Genomic DNA, 20,989 nt, shown 5'->3' with positions numbered 1-20,989 from the left:
ATGAATGTGAACTCTACTTATAATTTCAAGAAAGTTTAAAAATAACCCCCTGCCATAACTCCACATGCCCCTGTAGCTATTGGGCCTCTTCTTTTTACAGCTGAGCCTCCTGAAAGGGTCCTCTACCTCCCTGGCCTCCACTTTCTCACTCTGAGTCACCTCTTTACCTACCACTGCACTAAAATGGGCATTGCCAGTGTCACCAAGGACCTCCAAGTTGTTCAATCTAGTGGTTAAACCCCTGTCCGCATCTTGCTGAACACTTTGGCAGCAGTTGACACTCCTGACCCCTAAACCATCTACTTGAAATTCTCTCCTCCTTTGCATTCCAGCATAACACTCCTATCTTTTATCCTTTACTTGCTGCTTTTCTCTTCTTCCTCATCCCACTAAATGCTGGTCATCCCCAGGATTCTTTTTTCATTTTTCGTCTCACTATACATTACATTAAGGGGGCCTCACCACACTTTTACATCAACCCCCTAGGTGTTGATAACTCTCTGAACTTACTTCTCTAGATTATTTTAAGCTCTCAGATCGTATGTACAACCACTGACTGTATGTCCCACGAAAACCTCATATTGCCATGTCTAAAAGTGAAAGCCTTTCTCCTTCCTAAAGCACTGATCTCTGCTCATTGCAGCCAATCCAAATACCTTGGATCCTTAGAGATGCCTTGGTCCCTCTCACTGCTTCAATGCACAAAAATAGTCACTAAGGCTGTCAATTGTTTACCAAGTGAACTTTCTTCTGAACGTCTTCTGTTTATTCTTGTATTCATTCATTCAGCATTCATTATGTCCTTATCAGTAAAAATGAATTTGGTACATCTCTGCCCAGCCAGTGAAAGGCACAAACTAATAAATTAGTTGTGACGGCAAGTTCAATGATATAGGTATACATATAATGCTGCAGGGTTGAACAACTAGATGAGTTGGGAGAAGTCTTTCAGCAAAGGATTCCTGAAGGATAAAAGCCTTAGATTCAGTCAAAGACGGTAGGAATGAAGAAAGGGAAAAGCTGGAGCCTGCTGATATTTTAGATGGTGTTAGGGGAGTGGTCAAGGATGCCTACCAGGTTTCTGACTTAAGAGATTAGATAAATGGACATAACCCCTACTCACCAGGACCACTGAATCGAAGAATATAAGAGGAGAAGCAGCTTTGGGAAGTAATTCAGTTCAGAGCAAAGTGAGTATCAGATGCCCATGAGAAGCCCAGTGTCTACATATGTATATTTTTTTCATTTGTTGATTGAAAAAAATGCAAAGCCAAACCATGTGAGCAATATCTACTTTTTCTGTTAGGAAGGGCAAAAAATAAGAACCTATATTCTTATTTGTTTTAAATACAAATAAATTTGCATTTTTTCTAATATATATAAAGAATCTCTGGGAGGATATATAAGAAACTAACAGCAGTGGCTGCGTATGGAAAACTGAGGGACAAGGATGAAAAGAGACTGTTCACTCTGTTTCGTGCTTTCCTGGTTTGAACTATGAAGGAATTACCAATTCAAAAAATACTTTAAGGAGAATATAGTGGTCAAGAAGTCTCACAAAACCAAGACTGAAAACTGAAATTGAGTAAGTAGGTGAGCGGGGCTCCAGGGGAAGCAGTGTGACTGTGAAGTGTGGGGAATGAAGAACCATGGGTCTACAACGGGAGGGCGGAGAGCCCTCTTGCAGTGCATGAATGCAAGTGAATGGACGGAGAAAAAGAAGAGACTGTGGGGGTGGAGCACTCCCCTGTCAAGAGCGTCGGTGAGAGAGAGATGAGAAGAAATTAAAGAGGGTGGCTGACTTCTTTTCTTTTCTCTTCTTTCTTTCTCTCTTTCTTTCCTTTTTCTTGATGATTTTATACAAAGGGCTGGCATTCTGATTGTTCTTTTTTCAGGTTTAATCCTTATTTTAATAAAGTTTTCAAGCAAAAAGTTAAAAAAAAAAAAGAGGGTGCCTGGCGTAGTGCATTGGCGTCCTAAGCAGAGTTCCTACACACTCGCTCCTTCTCAATCTGACCTTTCTATTGTTGTCACGGTGACATCAGGGCTCCCCACCATCTTTGAAAGAACTCCACACTCCTCGGCACACATGGGTTCATTTACGCTGTGGTCTTGCACCCTGCCCCACCTCTCACTGTTTTTGGCATTTCCCACAGAAAGTTTCCCTCTTCCAGCCAATGTCAAATGAGTAGCAGTTCCCAACATTCCCATGCTTTCCTTTGGACTATGTCACTCTCTTCTTCATCTGGCTCAGAGGATTCAGTCAAAAAGCACCACCCCTAAGAGGCTTTCCCTGCTGGCTTCCTGACCTCCAGGGTCAGCACCCTTTGCTCTGTACTCTGATAACACCCACAGCCTTCTTTACAAGGTGTGGCTCATTGGTTTAATCACTTCACCTCATCTCATCTCTCTCATCCTGTCACCAGCAAATATTAAGTGCCTACTGTGTACCAGACACTGTGCAAGGTGCTAGAAATAAAAAAGATGGGCAAGGTCAGTATAGTTCTGCCCTGAAGATGCTTATAGTACACAAACACACACATATATGTGTAATACATAAAATATATACTGTATATACTATAGTATATACAGTATATATTTTATACAAAGGGCTGGCATTCTGCTTGTTCTTTTTTCAGGTTTAATCCTTATTTTAGTAAAGTTTTCAAGAAAAAAGTTAAAAAAAGTATATATTTTTACTCTATACTATATATATTTATATATAGTATTAAATATAGTGTAGTATACTATACTCTATACTATATATATTAGCATATATAGTATATATACTATAAATACTATATATACTTATATATAATATTTATTTATACATATATAGCATAGAGTAAAAAACAAAACCCAAATTAGCTACTCACAGACGTGATAAGTGCTAGCAAGAAAAGAGGGTAATCTTATAAACTATTTGACAGTAAGAACACAGTGATTTTTTTAGTTAAATTAAGCATTAACATTTTAAATGTTTAATTGAAAAATTAACATATAATCAATCAGGTGACTTTATATCTAAGTAAATTTTTATTTCAGAAAATAACCCAGGGAAAGCAATAATAAAATGTCATATCATAAAGAGGGAAAAGAAAATATTCACTAAAAGAAAATGATAAATGTCACTGAGTTTTTGCTGATAATGTCAATTCTTTTAACTGACAATTTTTCTAAACAACTATATAAAATCTGCTAAAAGTTTTATTAAGGCTCAAATATCTTATTGGTCACACAGAAATACCGAGGTGGAGCCAGGCGAGGTGGCTCCTGCCTGTAATCTCAGCACTTGGGGAGGCCGAGGTGGATGAATCACTTGAGGTCAGGAGTTCGAGACCAGCCTGGCCAAAATGGTGAAACCCCATCTCTACCAAAAATAGAAACATTAGCCAGGCGTGATGGCAGGTGCCTGTAATCCCAACTATTCTGGAGGCTGAGGCAGGAGAATTGCTTGTACCCAGAAGGTGCAGGTTGCAGTGAGCTGAGATGGCCCCACCACACTCCAGCCTGGGCAACAGAGAGAGACTCCATCTAAAAAAAAAATAAAAAGAAAGAAAGAAAGGAAAGAAAAGAAATACCCAGGCGGTCTCTTGATTGGAAGTGATTTCAGTTTCATTAGCTCTTTCATTTGTTAAGCTATATTTTGTTGGAGGTACATTTTTCCCCACCAACCTTTGGCCCATTGAAGTTTATCTATTACACACGCATCTGCCCACTTATTTGGCAAGAAACACAAGCCTAGGAAAAGGTGGGGTGTTCACCTGTTCATAGCCATCATGCTGGACCCTTCTGGCTTTCTCCCAACTCATTCTCTTTCCAGACCCACTCCCGCCTGTGCACCTTGACTCCAGGCCCATCTGGGACCTTCTGTATTGGCTCTTCATGCTCAGTCTTCTAGTCTTTGAGTGTCCCCTATCCCTCCTGGTTTTTGGCTCTGACTTGCTTCTGGACCACCATGGGAATGTCCTCATCAAAGCATAGCTTCCTCAGAACTCAAATACCAGATCCAACTGTTGCTGAAATCTTTTAAAGCACAGGGCAAGACCTCTGAGAGCCTGCTGGTTTGTGAACAATCAGGGCTCCTTGTCCAGGCTGATAAGCTCAGTATGTTCAAACATAAGACTAACAAGACCAAGATCACAGGTTTTTTTCCCTAAACAAGTCAGTCAGCCTTGACCTTGCCTGAGGGACTAAAAGTTTTAAGTCTCCATATCTTCTCTCTGGCCCCAGTTTGAAGCAAATTTGCATTGGTAGTTATAAAACGCCCCTCCAGGAGCCAGGTGACAAGAGGAAATAAATAGAAGGAAGCTTTTTTTGAGTAGGGGTTGTCAAACTACGTGAATTGATTGCTTATTCAGAAACATTCCATTTAAAGAAAACCAAAAAGTGAACTTGCTCACCTCAGAGTTAGAACTTGGGAGCTAGATGGCCAGGAGTTCCAAGTGGAAATCCTCAGTCACAATTTTCCCTCTCTCTCCAACTCCCAGTTTCCCTGTCTCCTTTCACCCAGGTGTCTGCTACTCTCCATAACATTGATAACTTCCTAGGGGGTAGCACAAGTTGTTTTGCTTTTAATTGCACGTATTTTTCCAAATAAATGTTTGTTAATCTTTTTAAACCATATTGTAGATCCAGACAATATATAGCTTTAATCTTGGGCAAGTGTTTTACAAATGTGGGCATGACCATGAAGTTGGGAAACCTCTGTTCTATCTTCATGGAATTAATATATGTACCTTTTAACAAACATTGACTCATTAATTCAACAAGAATTCGAGGCCCATTCTGTAGCAAGCAATTAGCTGACATTAGGGATACAAAGTCAAATAAGACAGGGTCTATGTTGAAATCTGGCTGCTGAGAAACCAGTAAGCTGGCCATGCTCCTGGGCATCTGTTTGCCTGAAGAGATGTGCATGGAGAACCTGCTTTTCTCTAAAAGAGACAGTAGTGCCTGCAAGAAACTACAGAGGAAAAATGAGAAAAAAACAAACAGGCAAGGACAACAGAGAAACAGCATGCTATCAGCCCATCCAGCCCTGTCACACAGCCTGGGGAACTGGTTTAGATCCAACATGGTGAGGAAGATTATGGAGGAAGAATTTGAAGAACATCACTGGAGGAACAAGCAGGACAGTTGTGGGGCCCAGGAAACAAAATGTACTGAGAGCTGAGAAGAGGACCATTCTTCCCCAGCTCTGTCAGAGACTATGGTGTGTCTCTGGAACCCTAACAGCTCAGCAGAGGAAACCTGTGCCAATGAAGCACTGTCATCACAGCTAAGCCAGAGGCAAGGTGACATGGTGGGTTACCAGATTGGGAGAGCATGTGTGCACTTGTTCCTATTCTAGAAACTGGAAGAGATGGAGGGGGGAGCTGGTGTCCTATGATCATGTAAGTGGGCATAAAGGATCATCATAATTAGGTCCATAGTCTTTAAGACCTTATTTATATACTCCAAGGCTGATAAGAGTTTAGGTTCATTTGCATTATTAAATTATGCTAAAAGCTATCTCCATGGAGTTTCACCCTTTGACCCTATTTCTGTACCCAGTGTCACTGGATTTTTTTAAGTCCAAAATATGACCTATTTAAGGACAAGGACTCCACCTCATTTATCTCTGCAGCCACAGTTCCTGCTATACCTCCTATAATATTGAACAAATGTTGAACAGTCTTCCATTACATCAGGTAACATCTACTCCATAGGAAAATACTACACATGTGCAATTAAAAGTTAACTAGCAGCCACTCTTCATACTTAAAAAGATAACCTGTTTCTTAGTTTGGTTACATCTCCACCAATTAACCTTCCTCAGTAAAAATTATGAAAATAAAGCCACATCAAAGAATGCTTTAAGCTGACAGAAATATTTGCACACATAAAAGAAAGACCATACAATAATAAAGGATGAAGAGAGAAAATTTCTACCTTAGGAATGAAAACAATAAAGGGGCTTGTCCTAAATGCAAAGGCTCCTCCACTAGTACTACACTGATCACTGTCATCGTTCTACCTTTACTATTATCTTTTCTCTGGGAACAACAGACCACAAAATGCTAAGAATTAAAGGAAAAACTTGAGATCATCTAATCCAATCCTCTCATTTTTCAAGGCACCAAAAAGTCCTTATAGCTTTAAACTCTAGGGCTCTAAAATTTTGTGATTCTATGAATTAAAAGATTTAGTTTTATATATGTTTTGCAGCATTTGCATGAAATGAACTATTTAAACAGATTTCTAAAACCTGCTGAGATTCATATCTTAACAAAATCTTTCAGGTCTCAAAATAATTTCCATGATGCCAGGTAGCAATAGAATTGTAGGGTCAAAAGGCATGAACATCTTAAATTTTAGTAGATATTGTAAAGGGCCCTCCCAAAAAGGTTGCAACAATTTATGCAGCTAAAGGCAAACTCTTGTTTTATTTTATCTGACCTGTCCTATATATGAGAGGAAATAAAAGACTATGACATCAAGTTAATAGCTAACAGGCGAAACCAGAAGTATACCAAATTTGTAAACAAAAATAAACCTCTTTATTGTCCCCATTTGCACCCCAATAGAAACTCATGTTCCAGGAAAGATGAGCAATGCCCCCAAATTGCTTTTCTGGAGAAGCAAGAGAAGGACATGGTAAATGCTGAAATTTGGAGTTACTAAAGCAACTATTGGGAGTGAGATCTTAAACAACAAATTTTTTTTTTTTTACTATCTATTCTATGAAAATACATGTGTGCAAAAAATATGAATAAGGAAGGTCATTGAAGCATACTGTGTAATTAAAAAAAAATGCCTACGGGTTTTTTACTGGGGACTGAGTTAAATACATTCCTGATAATGCTCTGCAGCCATCAAAAGGATAACAGTGTCAAGGAAAGATGTTTCCAGTAGATGGTTAAAAAAAAGCAAGTGGCAGGACAATTCGAAGACTATGACCCACTTGCCTATAAACACAACTGCGTGAATGTATTTGTGTGTGGGCACACACACGGCTACAAAGAAAACAGCCTAGAGTAACACATGTCAAGTTACCTTAAGTGGTGACCTCTGAAGAGGGTAGCAGAGATGACATGGGAAAGTTGCACTGAGGGGCTTTTACATTTTAACTCTATATATTTACATAAACTTTTGCATATAATTTACTTGTATAAGTATTTTATATGTATTACTTGTTTATAAGTATGTATTGCTTCTGTAATTTTTTCTTGGAGTGCCATTAGTTGAAATGACAAGATTCTTCCTATTCAAGAGGAAAGAAGTAGTGGGTACCAAGGAAGCTCTTGTTTTTCCTGGGAACATGGGCCAAAGATTTGCACAAGTGCTGTTGGGTCAGCACCAAAGTGCTTGCTGATTAAAATGTGTTTGTGAGCTGCCATTGATCGTATAATCTAGCTCTCAATGGGATTCAAATATACCACAGCTTGACTCAATTCTATTTTATGATATAATTTCACCCCAAGCCAGGAATCCAGGCACCCCTAGAAAAATGTATTAGGCATCTGTGTCTGAGAGTCTGTGCCGTGAAGCAAATGCTGCACTAGAATTAGTAGGAGATAACGAATTATTCTTAAAAGCACATACTGATTTCAAATGGCAGAAAATCTTCCCCCAGAAGAGAACAAGATAAACCACAGCACTGTTTACAGTGGAAATTATTTGTCTTCAAAACGTTTTTTTTCAGAAAACTCTCTCAGACTGAAAGCCTCACCAATGTCTATGCTTCCCCATGTCTTCTAGAACATGACACCGTTCACAGCTCCAGCAGTGGTCAACTAAGGCTGAGGAACCCAGTATACTACAACAGGTAGCTTGGGTAGTGCATCAGGAAACACAAATCCAGAAGCCCTTACTCTTGATTTGGAAATCCAAAAGTGCTCTAAATGGACAGGTTTTTTTTTTTTTTAATAACTTACTTGCCTCCAGAAACTGACCAGACCTGAATCCATGTTACAAAATCCAATCTGAACTGATGTAAATTCATTTATAGTCTCTATTTATTTCAGATCTTATAAATATTCAGGATGTTTAAAAAGATTAGTATGTTCGTGGTATGAAATATTAGTCATCTTGACTCCCTGAGAATATTATATTAATTCAGCATATTCACTGTTCTTTCTAAAGTCAAAACATCGTGAATTTTAAAACACATCTGGCCCTAAGAATTTCAAATAAAGAATGAGGACCTGTATATGCTATGATCAATGAAGGTTTGGAATAAATGAGAATCAAGAGTTCCAAAAATCAGGAGCAATGTACATCTAGAGTACACACACACACACACACGCATGTGCATACACACACACACACATACACACACAGAACCTTGTTAAAGGCTAATAAATAATACTCTCATTACCTAGAGAAATAAAGTGAGTTGTTGGGAATAAAGAGAAGCAAGTGAAACTATGGCATGTCAAAACCATGGTAAATAGGAAATGCCTTTTTACTGCCTGAGAGAAATCACCCTACAGTTGTTTGATAAAATAACACACTGAGAAGAACATTCTATTCATGGTATAGGAAATAAATATGACCTTCTCAAAGGAAATCTTTCCTAATCCTCCTAAATAAACACGATCTTACATTTTTTTCTTGGTAAAAATTTTTGAGGAGTCAATAATAAGAGCAACTTTGGTTGATTTTGTACCTACAGAATCTAGCTAAGCTGTGAAAACTACCCTGAAAAGGTAGGGAAGAACTACTCTGTAGATTTCTTTCCATGGTCCTGCTGATTTCAGCCTAAGGAGGGCCTATAGAGAACTTTAGCTTCATTTAGTCTTCTAAATCATAACAATCATGAAGAAAATATAAGAGAAATCCTTTGTGACCTTGAGGTTAAGCAAAGATTTCTTAAATACAGTCCCCAAAGCATGATCCATAAAAGAAAGAATTGACTAATTTATACCTCATCAAAATTAAATACTTTTGTTCTTCTAATTCACCACTAAGTAAATGAAGAAACAAGCCACAGATTGGGAGAATATATTTATAAATCATGTATCTATATATGTAACATGTATAAATGTGTTTAATGTAACATGTATAAATGTGCATATATATATATACTCAGTTTGTATTAAAAATATATTAAAAACTCTCACAGAAATAAAAGGCAAATGGGCCAGCAAAAAAATTGACAAAAGATTTCAATCAGCACTTCACCATAGAGTGTATGTGAATGGCTAACAAGCACATGAAAAGGTAGCCAATGTCAATAGTTATTAGGAAAATGCCTGTTTAAATGACAATGTGTTACCACTACACAACCACTAGCATATTTATAATAAAAAAGACTGGGCCGGCCATGGTGGCTCATGCCTGCAATCCCAGCACTTTGGGAGGCCAAGACAGGTGGATCACCTGAGGTCAGGAGTTCAAGACCAGCCGGGTCAACATAGCAAAACCCCACCTCTACCAAAAATACAAAAATTAGCCAGGTGTGATGGTGAGCACCTGTAATCTCAGCTACTTGGGAGGCCGAGGCAGGAGAATTGCTAGAACCTGGGAGGCAGAGGTTGCAATGAGCAGAGATCGCACTACTGTACTCCAGCCTGGGTGACAGTGTGAGACTCTGTCTCAAAAACTAACTAAATTAATTAATTAATAAATAAAGACTGGCCAGGTGCAGTGACTCATACCTGTATTTCCAGCACTTTGAAAGGCTGAGGCAGGAGTTTCGCTTGAAGCCGGGAGTTTGAGACCAGCCTGAGCAATATAGTGAGATCCTGTCTCTCCAAAAAAAAAAAAAACTTTTTAAATAAAAATAAAATTAGCCAGGCATGGTGTCATGTGCCTGTAGTCCCAGCTATTGGGGAGGCTGAGGTATGAGGCTCCCTTGTGCCCAGGAGTTCTAGGGTGCCGTGAGCTATCATCACACCACTACACTCCAGCCTGGGCAGCACAGAGAGATCCCATCTCCAAAAAATAAACTAAACTAAAATAAAAAAGATTGACAAGAACAAGGGTTAATGAGTATATAGAGAAACTAGAACTCACATATATTGCTGGTAGTAATGTAAAATGAAACAACCACTTTGGAAAAGTTTGGCAGTTCTTTTTAAAAGTTAAATACATACTTATAAGCTCGGTAATTCCACTCCTAGGTACCCACCCATAAAAAAACTTGTACACAAATGTTTGAAGCATCATTATTCGTAATAGGCATAAGCTGAAAATAGGCCTACACTGGAAATAATTCAAATGAACAAACAATATGTGGTACATCTCTGTAATGTAACACAGCTTAGCAATAACTGATACATCCAACAACTTGACTGAACCTCAAAAAACATTTTTCTAAGGAAAAGAAGCCAGACACAATACATAGTCTTACAAACTGTGATTCCATTTATATGAACTTTCTAGGTATGGCAAAAACTGTAGAGACAGAAATTACATTGGTGGTTGCCTAGATCTTGCATGGGGTGAAGGGAACTGCAAACAGGTGTAAGGGAACTTTTTGAGGTCATGGAAATGCTCTAAAAACTGAGTTGTGGTGATAGTTGCACAAGTGTACAAACTTATTAGAAATCACCAGACTGTTTTTAAAAATCACTTGTTGTGTTCATGTTTGATACTATCTCTTTGGAGTGACCTACAGATCAAGAAGAATGTGTTTTAGGAAGTATGGGTTAAGGCAACCTGAGGTTAATAAACAATTACTGAGTGGCTACAATGGAGTTAGTGCATGAATGCCATTCTGTGTTCGTTACAGCATTGTTTGCCATAGAAAAACCAGAAATAGTCTAATGTCTATCATTAGTATTAGCTGGCAGTTTGTCCATCAACAGAGCAATGGATAAGCAAGATGAAATTCATCCATCTCATGAAAGGCTATGCAGATGCAGCTCTCAAAAAGAATAAAAAGATCCCCAGGCTAAGTTGTCAATTGAAAAAAAAAAAAGCAAAGTCACAGAACAATAATGAACAGTATAATTTAAATCTCATGTACACACTGACTTATGAAAGGCTTACCTCTGGAGAAGACTGAAACAAATAGAGTAGAAGTGAACTTTTTAAAAAGCATGTTTTTCTTTAGTGTTTTTTTTTGTTTGTTTGTTTGTTTGTTTGTTTTTTTTACAACAGACATATACTCCTTCTGCAGGTTAAACAATGTTTTATAGGACTCTTCTTAGCACTTGACTAAATATCACTTTCTCAGCAATTCCTGCTGCAGCAGAAGCCATTTTCCTTAAAAGGAGACCAAAGTTAATGGCTTTGAAACATGATTAAAAAAAAAAAAAAAGACATTGTATTAGCTGGCAGTTTGATGTCCTTGTAGCTTAATAGTAATGATGATAAGGACAATATTCTTCATGCACATAGTTTTCTGCTATGACAACCCTATGAGGTAATGCTGCCGCCCTTATTTTGGAGGAGACTCTGAGGCTCCAGAGGTCAAAGTCACCTGTCCAACACCACCCAAGCAGGCAGGGTGGGAGTGAGATCTGTAATTTTAAATCTGTTGCTTTAATTCAGCTGCCCACCTCATCAAGGATGATGATAAACCTGATGGTGACCCTGAGGCACTACAGGATCCTGAAGGTCTTACGAATCATCAAAGAAAAATTTAATTATATTTAGTGAAGTTTGGATTTTACCCACACTTAATTGTGTTTATAATCCCTGGAAAAGTGTTCAGCCACGTATAGCACACACCACCACCCTTGTTAAGAATAGTTGATCAACCAGAATGCCTCCAGCCAAGCTAAACATGAAGAACTTACTCTAAATTGGTTCCTTTCATGATTTGAGTCTTTACTTCCCTCTGAAAGAGAAGACGCCTTGTCTGCCCTGCCTCACCTCCACCCTCACCTCAGAAAGCCCTCAATTCTTTTTTCCCTAAAATCTAGGTCAGGCTCCTGCCTTCCCAAAGCCTGAGGGCAGAAGGGTCAGGTGAGGGTTGCCTGAGCCACTACCAGCAGAAGCCTGAAGGTGCTGTGTCCCTGCGGCTCCACTCCTACTACTGGGGCACCAGTGATCTCCTGGTGACCATACCCTCACTCTGTCTGGGTGTACCCATGGCCTGTAAGTGGGAACACTCACAACAAAAGGGAAGTGAATGAGTAAATGAAAGCAAGTCTGAGCTCAGGCTGAAGGCTGGCTGCCACGCAGCTTTCAATTTGGGAGGGGGCCTCTTCATGACAACACCAAACTATTCCAGCAAGAGGAATGCTTTTTTAGGAGTGAATCAACGCAGTGACATGGGTAAAAACAGACCTGAGTTTTACTTGCAGAGACAACAGATAAAGCTCTAAGACTAGGAATCAGGTAGTCATGCTGGAAATAGTGAAAGCCCATTTTGAAACCATTTTGAACCAGATAGACATGGGCTCAAAACTTAGCCTAGACTCTTACTACCTGGGTAATTTAGGATAAGTTACTTAATCTGTCTGCCTCAAGTTCTTTGTCTACAAGATTAAGGTGAGGATAGTACCTACCTTGATAGCGTGATTTAAAAATAACCTATGTAAAGCGCCTTGTATCATTCCTGGCACTTAGTCACCACTGTTTCATCTGTCCCGAGAAGCACTGAAATAAATGCTAGATTACCCAGGTGCTGGGCCAGGTGTCCACCATAGAAGTCATTAACCACAACAGTGAAATGAAAGAAGCACAATTCCTACCCTTACGTTATTTCTTCTTAAAGGCTAAAACTCTATTGATAAAAATAACACATGCTCTTTGTGGGCTGGGAAGTGCAGGAAAACAAAGAAAACTATCAACTATAATCTGACAATGCAGCTGTGAATACTTTAATTTACTGAATTCAGATCTTTTATCTATACATATTCCTCTTTATGTAAGTGAAACTCATTGCTGCATGTTAAACTGCCTTTCTCTTAACATTTTAACAACCAATATCCCAGGCCAATGGCTCTTTCCAGAGCTTGAAGCTTGTGGCTCTGGACTCCCTGCAATTGCAGACAAAGCCACATGTTTTATTCAGCCCACATTCTAGAATCTCGAAGGGGGAAGAGTTCCAGAGAAACCCTTAACTCCATGATTTTCAGAGAGTTCAAGGTTATTGAGATATATTTCTTTCATTGGCTCTTAATGATATCCCAGTAGGAGGAAGATATTGGGAGAGGACTTCATTCCTCTCTGATCCCTGGTTCTGCATCTGACCATCAGGCAATGGAAGTAAAAGGTTGAAAATGTAAAGCAGGGATGGGGGATTATGTCCATGGAGCAGCTAAAGTAGAAAAGCAAAGATCCTCTCAATACCTGCAGTTCATGCAGTGACCTACCTGAACTGGGGCAGGGCCAGGAGGTCCAGGTGACAGGCTGCATATACCTCTGAAAGCCTTGACCTCATAAGGAGGCACTCTTTCATTCTGGATGAATCATAAGAACTCTTCTAGGAGACTGCAGCCATGAAATTCCTGTGGACTGTGTAAAAAAATAATAATAGTAATAAAGAGGAGGACATTAATTAAAGTTTAAAATTGATGGTATCTTTGATAAACCTGTTGCCTGGAAACCCCAGAAGCCCTTTTGGTGCTGATCTTTAGTGGGGAGTGGTAAAGTTGGGACAGTGGTAGTTGTATTTTTGTTGAAAAAATAATAGCCATAGAATATGGTTAAAATAATAACCATAGAATCCCTTATCCTTTCATAAAGTCTTGGACCAAACAAGAAGCCAAAACCCCAAAATACTCACTTAACAACATCTCTGATATTTAGTTGCTAAAACACTGGATTCAGAAGCAGTCAAGAAGAGAGTGCTGTTGAAGGTCAGAGGTTTATAATTGGCAGGAAACTTTTAACCACCTGCTACTTCAAGGGAACTGAAGGGTTGGTGAAGAATCAGTGAGTCATGTTGCACTGAGAGCCAGCATGGATAATTTAGGGAGAAATAGACTTAACAGTGCAAGGCAGTGCGACTGGGAACAGAGTATCTGTCAAGCCATATACCTGACCACTTACTTCTCAACCCCTTCAATTGGTGCTCACTATACTTGGCCAAAGGGCAAAGATGACATTGGGAGAAAATTATTTTCATTGCATAGTAAACTCTTCTCTCCTGAGTTGGGCAGAATAATAGAATTAGACTGCCTGGAATATTAATTCATCAATACATGTCATACTGATTCTCAGTTTCCAGAAGGATCAGGGCAGGGATGAGTTCAAGGTTATTGAGACATATTTCTCCGACTGACTCTTGATGATATCCCAGTGGGAGGAGGACATGGGAGGAGAAAGACTTCATTCTTCTCTGAATTCCTGGTTCTGCATGTGATCATCTGTCTGAAAATTCTCTTAACCTTGTCGTTCTTTTGCATCTTTTATTTTACAGCAACTCTGTATACTAAGATAGAACCAATTGTGAACCAAGATAAAGGTATTCATCTCAGGCAGTGAAATGTACACACATGTGAGTTATACAAATAGCCACAGTGACAAAATTAGTTTACTAACTGATATCTTGCCACCTCAGAAATTTCATTCCCTTCCAGAATATTACCTCACACTGGATACAGCTCTTACTCCAAATCTGAAGACTTGCCTTTCAACTTCAGTCTTTCATTTGTTGCTGATGGTCTTTTGGATTTCTCTCTTCTTAAAGCCCAGTTGATGATTCTTCTTAAAGCCCAGTTGATGATTCTCCTTAGGGGCGGCCATCTTGGAGGAACATGGTAATGAGGTAGCTGTGATCAGGATGGAGCTTCTGTATTACTCTCTCTAGGTAGTCAGGTCCACTCATAACAACTTATAGAAAGCTAGAGAAGGCACTGAAAAACTTAAACACAATGGTTATAATAGGTGGCATACCAGAGTTATCCAATGGAGCTGACAGACTCAAGGCACACCTTAGCTCTTAGGAATTTTTCTTGCCCCCAGTGTTCCTCCCTCCAGCTACCTAAATTTGGTCTTTCTTTTAAGGCTATTCAATTAAGCCTCCTTTAAGCCCCTTCTAACCATCTTCCCAGAAACCCCTTCTTCCTCTGAATTACAAGTGCTCTTATTGTTGGTACTATTTAAAAATGCCACTGCCCTGTATTGTTGGTCATTATGTCCCATCCTTTCACATGGATTAGTCACTCTCTAAAATTTAGAAGCTTTCCTTTCGTTTCTGAAAAATCCCCACAGCACTCAGAGCCTAATAATGTGAGGCTCACTACGACCTCAGAGCCCCGTCGGGGAGCGCTGCCTCACTCCTGACCTCCAGCAGGGCCCTGTGCTATCTGTTCTTACCCCTGCCTGTATTTCCCTATCTTCTGCCTCCTAATCTCCAATTCTAACACCACTCTCCACCCAATACCCAACAGGGAAACACATTTTTTCTTCCAGTGCCCAATTCTCAAATTGGCTGGGGCCCCGTATGATGTTTTTTTCAGTTTTACCTCATAACTCTCTCATTCCCAAGACACACAGCCCTCTCAGAGGGGCTCTCAGGGTTCAGTTGGGTTCAAGTGCCTGCCATTAGAAACACCACATCTTGGCCGGGCACAGTGGCTCACACCTGTAATCTCAGCACTTTGGGAGGCCGAGGCGGGCAGATCACATGAGATCAGGAGTTCGAGACCAGCCTGGTCAACATGGTGAAACCCTGTCTCTACTAAAAATTAGCCGGGCATAGTGGTGGGTGCCTGTAATCCCAGCTACTTAGAAGGCTGAGGCAGGAGAATCTTGTGAACCCGGGAGAGGGAGGTTGCAGTGAGCCAAGATAGTGCCACTGCACTCCAGCCTGGCGACAGAACAAGACTCCGTCTCAAAAAAAAAAAAAAAAAAAAAAAAGAAACACTGCATCTTTCTAGTGCACAATTCCTGTAGCCGAATCTAGTCTACAGTGCCAAACTCCTTACTTTGGGTGATTTTTCTCTCAGAAATTTGCCTTTCATCAGCATTGACCCAGCCCAGTCTATCGGTTACAACTGTCAAGGTCTGAATCCCAACTGCCAAGAGCGTTCAAATTCTCTCCCATGGTGCTCCTGGGCACCAGACTAATCACATGGTAAGATGTCAGTTTAGTTGCCTGGGCATTCTATGGCAGTTATATGGAGTTATATGTGGCTTTTTTACTTCCCAGAGGACAGAGAGGACCTTTTGTGGGGGAGACCTAACTCCTCAAGCCAATGAATCAGGATCTTGGTAATGAGATAATCTAAATCTCCTGACCAAGAAATGAAGACATTACTGGGAAATTAGGGTAAACAGCTTTTTAGTGAGGGCTCCAAAAGTCATGTACAAGGCAACACGGCTGAACACTTTTTTAATAAAAAGGTTTTCCCTTTTTTAAAACTTTGGGCTAACACTAGAGAGTTTTGTTTGAAAGGTGCATTGAGAGATTCTTATTAGCATTTTGTTGCTTGTTAATTTCTGCCTTTGAGAGACAATGTTGGGTTTTTTTGTTTTTTGGGGGTTTTTTTTGGCAAGAGTCTCACTCTGTAGCCCAGGCTGGGGTGCAGTGGCACAATCTTGGCTCACTGCAACCTCCGCCTAGTGGGTTCATGCGATTCTTCTGCCTCAGCCTCCCAAGTAGCTGGAATTGCAGGCACGCACCACTACAAACGGCTAATTTTTGTATTTTTAGTAGAAACGAGGTTTCACCATATTGGCCAAGCTGGTCTCAAACTCCTGATCTCAAGTGAAATGATCCACCTGCCACGGCCTCCCAAAGTGCTGGGATTACAGGCGTGAGCCACCACACCCAGCCAAGAGACAATGTCAATTCTAACAATTTATGTGCATTTCTGGTAATCCACCCCTCACAGGTTGCTTTGAACAACTTGGTTTTTCCCCTAGTGATGAGCTGAAGGTTCTAACAATAACCAGTCTCCCATATGTTATTGCTGAATAATTCCTTCTTAGTGGCTTCATAATAATAATATACAAAAAAGAATCTATTGTTCTGTTTGGCTCTTTTGAGATCCCTAGTATCTCATTACATCAGGAGAGTCTTTGTTTCCTCAAGGTAAAAAAAAACAGAAAACAGAAACCCACATATTACTGGCCTTTTTATTTAGCTGTCACAATACCAGCAGTGGGAGAGTCACTATGCAGAAGAAACAATGGTAACATGGATCACTTCACATTGAAATGTGGTACCTAATTATTGTTTTTAGGGGTAGTCTAATGAGTGGTACTTGTAGGTGATTAAACACGTTTGGGTTTGGAAGACCAATGGGTTGAGAACCAAGCCATCCTACTTACAACAGTACGTGGAGAGAGAGAGTTTGGGTACTGCATCTGCCTCAAGAGCCCCATCCCACCCCACCCACAGCGCCTTCTCATGGAGTTTAACAATGGCTGAAGATGCCTGAGAAGCCACCCAGCCAAAAGAATCCATTCAGAAGGACATCCTGGATTTGTTGCAGTCATCATGGATTTCGCTTAGCAGCCACTGAGAACAAAAAGGATTAAGTATATATATGTATAGCAGATGATCCTGAATTAAAAAGCCCTAAAAATATCAGTTTATGAGCTCCCTACCCTAGATCATATATTGTACTAAATACTGAGGACAAAGATAATAACCCTCCCCATCCCTCAGGGAACTTCAACATGCACCAAAGATAGACCCTTATATATTTAACAGAAAAGCACAATGGTGTGCTAAAATTTAGGCATGAACAGATCATAATGGGAGCATGAAGATGGAAATGACTACTTCTGCCCAGTTTAGAGACATTGAAGCAAAAGGGGGAGAAGTCTCCATAGAGGAAGGAGCATTTGAGCTGGGCTTTTAAAGGAGAAGGAGGAGCTTGACAGATAGAGAAGAGAATGGAGCCTCTGGTAGAGGAAACACAAAATAGCAATGGGACATTAAAGTAGGGACCAAATTTGCAAAGCAGTTCTAACATGACCTGTACAACAGTAATCCTGTGTTCATGCTCCTTTATGGTTTGAGTTGTTAGATGTAAAGATAATGTATATTAAACATCTTTCTTCAATCTTGCCAGATCTTGAAAATCAAGTTTGTAACTGCATAAAAATGATCTGTTCCCCAACTCTGTCTCCTAAATCTTTTGCTCAAATAATGAATACCAATTTAAAGAGCAACTCAGAGAAAGTTGAGTGACAAAGTGAAAAGAAAGTAGTTCAGAAATGGAGTGTGCTTTCTCACAATCATTCCATTTACTCTAACTGCACAGTCTTAAGCACTAGGACTTCAAAGATGAATTAAACATGACTTCTCCCTTCTAGGAGCCCACAAATAAGTGAACGAAAATACAATGGCTAAGAAGCAAGACATGCATTTATCTAGTGGATACTGAAGGATTGTAGCTGGTTAATGACGATGTTTTCATCAGTCTGGGGCAAAATTAGCAAACTTATTCTCAGCTTTATCCTTCTTACCCAGAGTACATCCTCTGCAATTGCTATGTGCCATTTTACATTTCTAAAGTGACATAGGGTCTGCACATCTCAAACTGAGTTTTAATTTTTAGAAAAGTAAATGCACTTACATTTTCTACATTAAAATATCATTTCTTCTCTGATATAGTAGTAGATGGTAATTAGGTTTTTAAAATGGCTTTACTAATATGTTACTTCATGCCATGCCCCAAAAGATATTTACCAGTTCCTGTAAATGCAAAAAGTATGAAAACTTGCAGTCTACACCACACCAAACAAAACGTTTCACTAAATACTTTTAAACTGTGTTTACTCATGATTTTGGAAATATTTAAATTCAACCATGAAAATAGATCCTTATTACACACAGATTTAATAGACTAGGTATTATGTATTAACAGGCTAGAAATATAATTGCAAAAACTGCCAAACCAGGATTTAAAATAATGATTGTGAGACCCACAAAGAAAAAGCAGATTACACAACATTTTGTTTACTGCCTGATATGTGGCTAATATATATTTTTCACATATATTCACACATATACATACAGGAAAAGAACTGAATGGAAATATACACATACATATATGTGTGTGCATATTGTATGATTTTTTCTTTTTACATATCTACATTTTGAAATTTTTATATTATGAATCTATGTTGTTCTTATAAGAAAACTATGTATTTCTGGACCGGGCACGGTGGCTCACGCCTGTAATCCCAGCACTTTAGCACTTTGGGAGGCCGAGGCAGGCCGATCACAAGGTCAGGAGATTGAGACCATCCTGGCTAACATGGTGAAACCCCGTCTCTACTAAAAATATAAAAAAAAAAAATTAGCCGGGCGTGGTGGCAGGCGCCTGTAGTCCCAGCTACTCAGGAGGCTGAGGCAGGAGAATGGCGTGAACCCCAGAGGCGGAGCTTGCAGTGAGCCAAGATCGGGCCACTGCACTCCAGCCTGGGCAACAGAGCGAGACTCTGTCTCAGAAAAAAAAAAAAAAAAGAAAAAAGAAACGAAAAATATGTATTTCTAAAGAAAAAGAAATATATATTGATTTTTAGAGAAGGTACTTATTTAAAAAGTACCATCAATGTTTTTTAAAATTAAAATTTTAACCCATTAATTTACCTTCAAGACTCTGCTAAGGAAACAAGAAACAGAATTAAAATGCAGAATATAAGATTTGTTAATTTACTCAATAAGTATTTACAGAACACCCACTGTGTCAGGCACTGTGTGGGGCAAGGGGATTTCAGCTATGAAAAAAAAAAAAAAAAAAAGGAAAGAAAAACAGTCCTCTGAGAACTCAAGATCAGTGGTTCCTAATTTACAACAGGATCACCTGGAGGGTCCTTTTATTTTTTTTCTTAACAGCCACCTCCCTCTTCAGGAATCTAGGGTGGAAGGGAGAAATCTCTGGTTTAAAAGCTACCCAGGTAATTCTGAATCAGTCAGCCTGGAAACAACCTTTGAGCACCCACTAGTGAGGTGGCGCCTTGCCGTGTCCTTTCCAATACTGCAAAACTGAAAACCAAGCACCTGTTGGAAAATAAGAAAAAGTTTTAATAAAGTAAAGGAAGTTCACGTAATGAAATTTTATACAGACATTAAAAATCCTATTTTGAAATACTGTTTAAGATCTAGGAAAAGTCGCATGATAAAATGGTACGTGAGAAAAAAACAGGTTAGAAAGTTTTATTCAGTATGATCACAATTTTATTACATAAAATGTATATGTAGAGGAAAAGAACAAAGACTGTAAGAAAATTGTCTAAAACATGAACACTAATACATTTTATCTTACAGGAACATATTTTTACTTTCTATTTTCTATTTTTTCAAATTTCTTTGAATTTTTTCCAGATTCTATATAAAATAAACATGTATTACTTTAATAATCAGGAAAGAATTACTTTCCAAAATAACAAACAAGGAATCATCATCTCTTCCCACCCCCACCCTGATGGCAAAACATGGGAATTCAGGATAACGTGGCAGCAGAGACATAGGCCTCCCTCTCCAGAGAGGGCCTGGATTGTTTGCAATTCCTTGGTTTATGGGAGATGAGACTTTATGAAGTAGGTGTGATAATCCTCGTTTACAGATGAGTAGATAAAGCCTCAGAAAGCTCCATTCTCTTGTTACTCAAAAAAGGATGATTGTGAAGCCTATAAGTCAGGCATTGTTCACAGTGTGAACAGGGCACAGTCCCTTCCCACTAGAATTCACAGACTAGTAACTAGACACTCAGGAATGTGCACAAAGCCAGAAAGTGGCAGAGCCAGGATTTGAATCCAGGTCCTTCTTGTCTCAAAGCTTATGCTCTTTTCCCTGGAGCACTGTTGGACCTAACCAGGTGTCAATATATATTAGACTATTTTAGGTCTCAGCTGGGGCCCTCAAGGCAGGGATGAAAGGAGAAGGTCACACTGCTCAGTCTTTATCTTCAGCTCTTCCTTTGTAATCACCACCAGCCATCACAGAAAGCATCTATAAATCTGGAGTGGCACAGGGTCTCCACCTCTCATCAGTGGGGAGAGTTTAAGGATAAAAATAAAGTGATTTTATCATAGATGCCCTTTCACATGTCACTCTAGTGCTCAAAAATGTTTCAAGGATTCCCCATTGCCTACTGGCATGGTCAGCCTCCCTATCAAAAATGCTCCACAACCTGTCCCA

This window comes from Hylobates moloch, unplaced genomic scaffold (genome assembly GCF_009828535.3).
Source record: "Hylobates moloch isolate HMO894 unplaced genomic scaffold, HMol_V3 SCAFFOLD_13, whole genome shotgun sequence".
Lineage (NCBI taxonomy): Eukaryota > Metazoa > Chordata > Mammalia > Primates > Hylobatidae > Hylobates > Hylobates moloch.
The sequence above is the reverse complement of the archived record's forward strand: the minus strand, read 5'-3'. Positions refer to the sequence as shown.